This window comes from Vicugna pacos, chromosome 11, assembly GCF_048564905.1.
Source record: "Vicugna pacos chromosome 11, VicPac4, whole genome shotgun sequence".
In the NCBI taxonomy this organism is placed as follows: domain Eukaryota; kingdom Metazoa; phylum Chordata; class Mammalia; order Artiodactyla; family Camelidae; genus Vicugna; species Vicugna pacos.
Window position 1 is genome coordinate 10,891,630 of NC_132997.1, and position 8,811 is coordinate 10,900,440.

The window sequence follows — 8,811 nt, forward strand, 5'->3', positions numbered from 1 at the left end:
CAGATATGTAAATAGTTCTAGGTTTCAGAAATTTAAAAAATTGTCATTACAATACCACTGCAAAGAATATTTTGGTGTTTCTATTTTTAGTTACTAATTTGGACTAAAAATTAACAAGTTTGCTTTTCTTCATCTAAAACATTGGTTATTTTATGAAGGAACTGTAAGGATTTTAAATAACTTTTCAGTAATTTCAACAAAGAAATTATCTTTAAGGCAAAAATGTATGATGGATTGCAAATCTATTTTTATTATATCTTCACTTTTACCAGTGTGACATATGTGTGTGTTTGCACAAGTGCTTTAACTACCAGCAACGTAAGAAAAATCTGTGTACTAAAAATGTGAAAATACTTTCCCGGTTTGTGTTTTCATTCTCCCAATATAGGTTTTGGATGACAAGCTTGTATTTGCAAAAGTACATCCCCTGTGGGAGGTGTTCTGTACATAAGCTGAGATACTGCACATAATATTGCCTCTGAAGCCCAATGATCTGAAAACCCGGTCCTCAGCCTTTGATAACTTCAGATGTTTTATGAAAGTCCTCCAAATGGATGAAAGTATCAACAACCGGAACAAGAGCTTTTCTTTGCCCTATTTGAGAAGAGCTCCGTCAATGACTTTTATATTCAGCATAGAGATACATTCTCCAATCCAACCACCAGAAACCGCATTGTAAGTCTAAACCGAGTTTAGCTGCTGTCTTGGGGGTGATTTAGAACCTGCTGTTGAATTATCAGTGATTTGGTTTGGTTGGTTTGATTTGGTTTTTAAAAGCTGCCCATAAAAAGGAAAAAAGAGAAAGAAAAGAAATATGCCTACAGATTCCTGTTAGGATAGTAAACAGTGGCTGGTTAGTTACCTTGTATAAACCACAAGCTCTCTTAGAACATTTTTAGGTTTGCTTCATCCTTTCTCAGATCAAGTATCAAGTAAGAGACAGTGTTAAAAAAAATTCAGGATTAACAGGTTTGTGAGCTCCAGGATTTGCAAGGCAGCTTTCCCTCCCCATGGTGTAAGTCAAATGGCAGAATTGAAATAAAGCACCTCATGTATCCTCCGGTGTTAAGAGGAAAAGGCTAATCTTCTTGACCTTGTTTCTTCCTGGGTAAAATGAAGATAATATATCAGGAGGCGACAAGCTCATTTAAGGCAGGAAGCATGTTGACTTGTTCACTGCTGAATCTCAGGCACCGGGAAGGCTGAGTTTAACGAGCGAATGAATGAACTGTACTTCCCCCACAGTTACCATGTGGGACAGTGAGGATTAGAACCTAAGAGCATAGACTCTAGAGGGGAGGGCACAGCTCAAGTGATGGGGCGCATGCTTAGCAAGCATAAGGTCCTGGGTTCAGCCCCCATCACGTCCTCTAAAATAGACATATAACCCTAATTACCTCCCCACCCCCCACCAGAATTACCTTATTATCTCCCCACCACCAAAAAAAAAAAAAGAGAAGTGGCCAAGAGCGTAGACTCAAGCTGGAACACCTGTGTTGGTTTCCCGCTGTCGACCTTGTAAATGTCATTTACCCTCTGTGTCTATCAAGTTCCTCACCAATAAAATGGGGATAATTGTAGTACCAACCTCGTAGAGATGCTATGGGGATTAATGAATCTGTGTCAGTGATACAACAGCCCTGGCTTATATTAAGTACTATGCATCTGTCAGCTCTTTTCATAATTTCTGACAGATGTTATTATCGACCAAAGACGTATTAGTTCTTTGAAAGGGAAATGCATGTTAGACCATTTCATTTATCACTTTCTGTAATTCAGGCTTTTCCCTCTGAAATACCATTTTCTGTCTGTGCACTAGAAAGCCACAAGGCTTTCCAAATTTCATCTGTCTGGGTTCTTGTCATGATGGCAATACTGCAGATTGCTGACATTTTTTAGGGACTCCGTCTGAGATGACAGCAACCCCTCAAATTTAGGAGCGCTTCTCTAACTGATAACATCTCGCTAGAAATGAAGTTTTTATAATGTAACAGCTTCAGACGCTTAATGATGCCATAAATGCAAGGATGTTATATCTAAGCTCTTTAAATAAATCCTGTCATTGAAATAAAGGAAATACTATATTATAGCCCTCTATGACTTTGTTATCTTTGCTATCTGTTTATCTGACTCTCTAAGACCAAAGAAAGCAAATACTAAGATTGATCATTACTACTGTGTGGTACACGTATATATGGATGAAGATAATATTGAAATGCACTGTTTAAGATATTAAAATGGACACTAAACAGCTTCTTGATGCACATGCATGAACAGAACAGGGAGCTGGGTGCAGGGAGCAGACACTGAGCTTCCTGGATTAGAGACCCAGCTTAGCAGTCCAGCCCAGCAGTCCACATGTTTCATATTTATGTTCCAGCATAATTAGCAGTGAGAGTCTTAAATGAACTTTGGGGACACTTGCAAACAGCTGTCATGATTACTAATGCGGGACACCAGGATTCTACAGTGTTTAGTTGGCATCTGTGCATAACCAGTTCTTTTCCACTAAAGCTTCTTGTAATTGCTGGTCCCACATCCAGGCTGAGGAATCATCTCATGTGGTGTTTGGGAGGGAGGTAAGTGGAGTCAGGACCCATGTTAAGGCTGGGTGGGTAATAATCTGGTGCTAGTACAAGAGAAAGGAAAGTAGGTCAGGTGGGAAGGAGAATGACTGGATTTAAACTTTGTTTCTTGAGTAAGCTAAATATATAACATCATGTGAAGTTACTTTGTTGTTTATATTCCATGTGCTGTCACCGAATAACTACTGAATTGTGGGGACAAAAATGCCTGGGTTTTAGAATTGACCCTGCTCCTAACCTGCCAGAGTCCAGGTTCCTCTGGGTGCCCAAAGAGGGGGCTGGACCATCAGGTGTCCCTCCACTGCAGCAGTTTGGGCACTTGGGTGGCCTAGATTTTTGCTGTGGAAGACTAGCCCGGTTGTAGTACATTAAGCATCTGCAAGACTCTCACCAGGTACCCACGGTGGTCCCAGGACTGTGACATCCAAGCGTTCCTTTCCAATCACGTTTGCAAATGACCCTCAAGGGGTTAATATTAATCCTGGGTGAGAATTATGAAAAATTATATGGTACCGCCATCCCTCCTGGCAAGTGAGGGCCCCTTATTTACAAATGACCACGAAGTGTTAGAACCAAATTTTATCAACAGAACATGTGAGCATTTTGTGACAGTGACACTCACCTGTTTGCTTCTGATTCCCAGTGCCACTTCAGCCTCCGTCAGAGGACGTCAGCTGCCCCAGCGATCAGGGCCTTCTGTACAGGGAATGGGCTCCTCCTCGAAGCACAGACAAGCAGCAGCCCTTAGGTCTCATCAGGTGAGCTGTTGTGGAGAGCACTCCAGTGGGAAGGGCTCAGGGTTGTCCTCATGGCATGTGAGTGTGACAGTCCTCCAAGAGTGTTAACAACCAGGAAGCTCACAGGAGCTCTGAGCTTCGTTGCCCCAAGTTTTTACTGCAGGCTTTATTTCAAAGCCATGATTTATTGGGTCATTACCTACATGGCTAACCCAAACCCTAACTGTAAGTCAAACCTTTCCTTAGTCCTAAACTTTGAGCCCCTTCCTCTCCTGGTGGCCACTCACTTGTCACAAAGCTTAAAGCCCCACTCTTCTAATCACATGGTTGGTGTCTCTGGCTGGCCACTCCCCATCCTGAGTCATCTCATGAACACAAGCCATCCAAGGTTCCACCATGAATAGCAAAGACACTCCTATCTTGGGAAATTTCGAGGCTTTAGCGGTTGCTGCCTAGGAACTGGGAAAAAAGACCTACCAAATTCTTCATTAAATAGGAGTAAATGTTATATTTCATTTAAATTATAAAATAAGAGAGAAATTCTCACTGCTTTTCTGTATCTGCTGTTCGACACCGTTTCACTACACCACGTGATTGTAATGTCGCTCTCAGCATGTGTCTTCTCAGAGCACCAGTGCCGGCTGCTCCCCGGGAGCTTATGCTGTTTGGGCAAGGCTGCTGGGGGGATGGAGGCCAAGGACAACCGAGAAAACAAAAATAATCGGGCAAATAAGGAAACAATGTCAGATTGAAATGAAGCAATAACACAGTGTTGAGATGGGAGACTTGGGGGGAAGTGAGTTAAGAAAGCTATCTTTGAGTAGGTTACATGTGAGCTGAGATGGCGATAAGGAGGCTGGAATTTGAAGATCTGGGAAAAGTCACCCATGGAATAGAGGCAGCTTGTCCATTGGCCCTGAGGCACAAATGTGCTCAGCAGGTTTGAGGAGATACTGGAGCCAGCGCTGGTGAGAGTGATGAGACGCGAGGTTTAGAAGGGCATCAGGAGCACGGAAAGGAGTGTAGACTCTAAGCGCACTGAGAAGCAGTCATGATAGCTTAAGCACTAAAGTAATTTTCTCTCACTCACATTTTGCAAAGATAATGTGGAGAATGTATGGCAGGGACCCAGGAAGCAGGGATGCCAGGTAGGAGGCTCTTGGATTGGGCCAGATGAGAGATGGTGGGAGCCAATGAGGAATGCGTTTGGGGAGTGGGGCTGACAGGATTCAGTTATGGGCTGGCTGTGGATGGTTAGGAGAAGAGGAGGGTCAAGGTAGCCCCAGGTCGGTCTGGAGCCAGGTGTCTGTTCTTTCTTTTCTCAGTGCCCCATGCAGTTGCCCACCTACTTGGGCAAACCTCTTAACCTTCAAAGTGAGAGTTTAAAAACACTGAAGTCTATTTGTTGTTTCACATTTTATGGAAAGATTCAAACATGTACAGAAATAGAGAGAACAGTACAGCCAGCCTGCCTGTATCAGTCACCCAGCTCCAGAATTATAAACTCAGAGTCACTGTTGTTGCATCTTTCATCTCCATCTCCTCCCTTTCCCCACTATGGGGTCATTTTGAAGACAATCCTACATAGCTTAACCTTTCATTAGTGAAATGACAAGGTCTCTTTCAAATAAAATTGGAATATTCCTTTTTTTTTAGGGTTACAAAATAATTCCCTGCTTGTCACAAGAATACACTTTTAAGTAGTTTTGGGGTTGAAATCAAGATCCAGACAAGATTCAGGCATTGAAGCTAGCATATCTCTCAAGTGTGTTCTAATCTATAATTTTCCTGTTTCTCATTTTCCTTGAAATTGCTGAGGGGTTCCTCTGTTTCCTGTTTGGCTGATTTCATTCTCCCCTATGGTGTTAGACTTGTTTCTCCATCCTATGTATTGGCTTTAGCTAAGTGATTTAATCCTCCCCTAAAAGCTTGGTCTGATTGAGGTTCAGCTTTATGCAAAAATATTTGTTATGTGAAGTTTTGTACTCCTGTCATAAGGTACATAATATTACAGTTGACTCTCTTTTTTGTGATGACAGCAGCCAAAAATGATTGTCACCCAGGATCATTATTTCATAAGGAATTTTATTTCATGTGGTCATACTCTAATTTCCTCCCTCAATTATCAGCAGGATCAGTCACGAAGAGGCACTTTCTCCTTAACCCGGGTTATCCTTTAGAACACAGTTTTAAAGGAGGATATTTGTTAATATGTAAATATTTAAAATTGATAATTTTTTTTCTTTTTAATTTTTTTTTCTAATGGAGGTACTGAAGGTTGAATCTAGGACCTTATGCATGCTGAGCACACACTCTGCCACTGAGTGTACCCAATCCCCCTTGAGATTCATATTTATATGATATCTTCCTTCTGTTATTTTTGTTTTATGTTATACAGAATTTGAAGGCAGGGCAATGGGTTTGACCGCTCTTTAATCATTCTTTATGGGCTTTTGGGGTTTGTGTGTGTGTTTGTATTTGTAAAGAAAACAATTTTCCCACTATTTTAAGTATGTATTGCTAAGGCAATTATGTTGATCTTTTCCCTGCTCCTGGTCCATGTATTCCCTTGTTACTTCCCACTAGTGGCCCCTTGAGCTCTGTGACAAGACTAGCATGTCGTTAATCCATGTGGAAGGAGATCTGAAGAGATTTATTCAAGGAGATGAAATTTGTAGACAATGTATTGGAAAGTATTGTGAAAGTTGTTCGTTAAGAGAAGGTCTGAGGTTGAATTGTTAAGTGCACAGAAATCTAAGCTATGAACCACCAAGACAATTATTAACTCCAGGAAAACAAAGTAGGGAAGAAAAGGTAAGACTAGCACAAATTGCTACAGCTTTGAATAGTCTGTACAGAGTAATAATAATGTAAAGCAAGGATACTGAACTGATGAAAATTATAATGTAATTGTATGAAAAGGTTGGAAGAAAAAAGATTTGGGTATGTAGATGAGATGGGGTTTGAAAGAGATCTGAATCCTCATTTTCCAAAATAGAAAGTTAAATAGGTGATACATAAAGCTGAAAAAGTCAGTAGGCTGTGTTACAAGGATATTAGTCAGAGAAAGGGAGTAAGTATTCCAAGAGTCAGCAGTAGGAGCTGAACGTGGTTTTTTCTGGCCAGGAAATGGGGCAGTTGTTGGGAACTGCTCCTTTTTACAATCGGTGTTCGAGAACTGTTTGACTCTTTGTTAAATGTATGGCATTACTTTGCTAAAAAGAAATCAAAGCTGAATTTTGAAAAATTTATGTTAAGAATTGGGGTGCTTTTGACAGAGATAGATAACAATCAGCAAAACTACATTTGAAGGGATCCTCATTATTCCTTGCCTTTCAGCAAGGACTAGGAGGCAGACAACTGTTTAAGGTTCAAAAATTCTGTCTGACCTTCCTGCCGACTTGTAACCTTTGGAAGTAATGAACTCCCCGTCACTGTAAATATCCAGGCAGAGGCTGCCTGACCAGCTCTGTAACTGTAGCAGGGTGTGTTTACCATTGGGCAGTTAGAGCAGGCAAATTCTAACATTCTTTCAGTTTTGAATTTGGCATTTTCAGGATGGATAGTTGATAAGAATGTATTATAAAAAGCTTAACAAGAAAGAGTCCAAGACATCTCAAACCCATTACCAGGGTTTTCTCTGCCAGACACCATCCTGAGCCTGCCACCCGTGATCCAGGCCACAAAGCCCAGTCACATGAGAATGAACACACTTTGTCGCTCCTATCTGATTTGGCATCGGGCTCAGCCCTTTTCCCCATGGAATGGTCCACGCCCATGTCTCTGATGATGGAGCTGGTCTCACAGCAGCCCTGTGAGCGCTGGTCCAGCCCAAGGGATTCCTGCGTGAAGTTTTCCAGGATTCCAGGCTATTCTCAGAGCTGAGTCCCCCTTAGGCTAAGCCCACGGAACTCATCTCAGCTCCAGACTGAGCCGGAAGCCTCAGAGAGAACTCAGAGCTGAGGAAATCCACAGGTTTTACCCAGCACTGCCGAGTCAGCAGTGAGCCAGTTGAGGGAATTATCAGCAAAAGCAAGAAACACCTGAGCCGCCGTCTCATTGTTCCACCTCATCCCTAAACTCTCTGTGTCTGCCTGTCTGTGTCGGTCTCCCTTTTAGGATCAGCCTGGCACCACTTCATGCCCTGCCTCCTTTCTTCTAATCTTGCCTCCCTGGCCTGTTCCATCTACTCCAGATTAACTGAGAAGAGGTTTTAAAACCTAGGAACAAAAGACGTGCTAGATACAAAGAATACAGGGCAGTGCCTTCCTCAGTCACATCCCTCCTGCCCTCTCCCATTCCCACAATGAGTTTTATAAATATTTTGTCAGACAGACATTGCACTCCCAGTTGTTATCATTATCAGCCATTTCCTTATTATCTGTGGTTTACGATGCATTTGCTCCAGGGACTTTCCCGAGATAAGGCAGGAGCAGATGACTGAGCCAGTTGTTGATGTCCACTTGTGTCAAGCCTGTTAAGAATGATTTTGGGGGGGATTTGTTGAATGTGCCAGACTGTCCAGTGAGTGGTGATGATCCCCTGCATCTGCTCTGGAGTCAGCCTCGTCCCCTCCTTTGCTCTGTTCTCATTTATCTCTCTTCAGCAGGTGAGCCAGTGATCTGTATTTCTATGATACATAAAACACTTCTTATTTCACGGTAGAATTTGGGGGCTGCTATGAAAACGCATATGTTTTAAGAGTGAATTGAGTCGGAGGTTTAAACTTAAGGCCCCCTTGATTTAGAATCAGAAATTAATATGATGGAGGGACGTATAGCTCAGTGGTAGAGTGCATGTCTAGCATGCATGAGGTCCTGGGTTCAATCCCCAATGCCTCCATTTAAAAACAAATAAATAAACCTAATTATGCCCCCCAAAAAAGAAAAAATAAATTAACATGAGGATGAAGCTACAGAGTGATTATTTGTGTCTTCTGAAACTTCCTTCTGTCTTTCTGCAGGAAATTCTAAGGAGAGAAGTTCGGAATCTACTTTGCTTGGCTGGGCTATTACACTCAGATGCTCCTCCTGGCAGCAGTCGTGGGGGTGACTTGCTTTCTGTGTGGATATTTTAATCAAAATAACTGTACATGTGGGTAACTTGTCTTTATTCCTTGTTACCGTGCTTACTTAACTTAGAATGACATTCTCCAGGAGCATCCATGTTGCTGCAAATGGCCCTATATTGTCAGTTTTTATGGCCGAGTAGTATTCCATTGTATAAATATACCACTTCTTTAGCCAGTCATCCGCTGATGGACATTTAGGCTGTATCCATGTCTTGGCTACTGTAAATAGTGCTGCTATGAATATTGGGATGCAGGTGTCATCCTGAAGTAGGGTTCCTTCAGGATACATGCCCAGGAGCAGGATTCCTGGGTCATATGGCAAGTCTATTCCTAGACATTTGAGGGAACTCAATACTGTTTCCACAGTGGCTGCACCAAACTGCATTCCCACCAGAAGTGTAGGAGGTTCCCCTTTCTC

General features: G+C 42.2%; 1 long non-coding RNA gene across 1 annotated transcript; it reads left to right on the forward strand.

Moving 5' to 3' along the window:
* Positions 1-451: 451 nt before the first annotated feature.
* On the forward strand, positions 452-8,467 carry LOC140699635 (uncharacterized). Its single transcript, XR_012077875.1, has 3 exons — positions 452-675; positions 3,229-3,343; positions 8,286-8,467. It is a non-coding gene; the product is annotated as an uncharacterized lncRNA (long non-coding RNA).
* Positions 8,468-8,811: the final 344 nt, after the last annotated feature.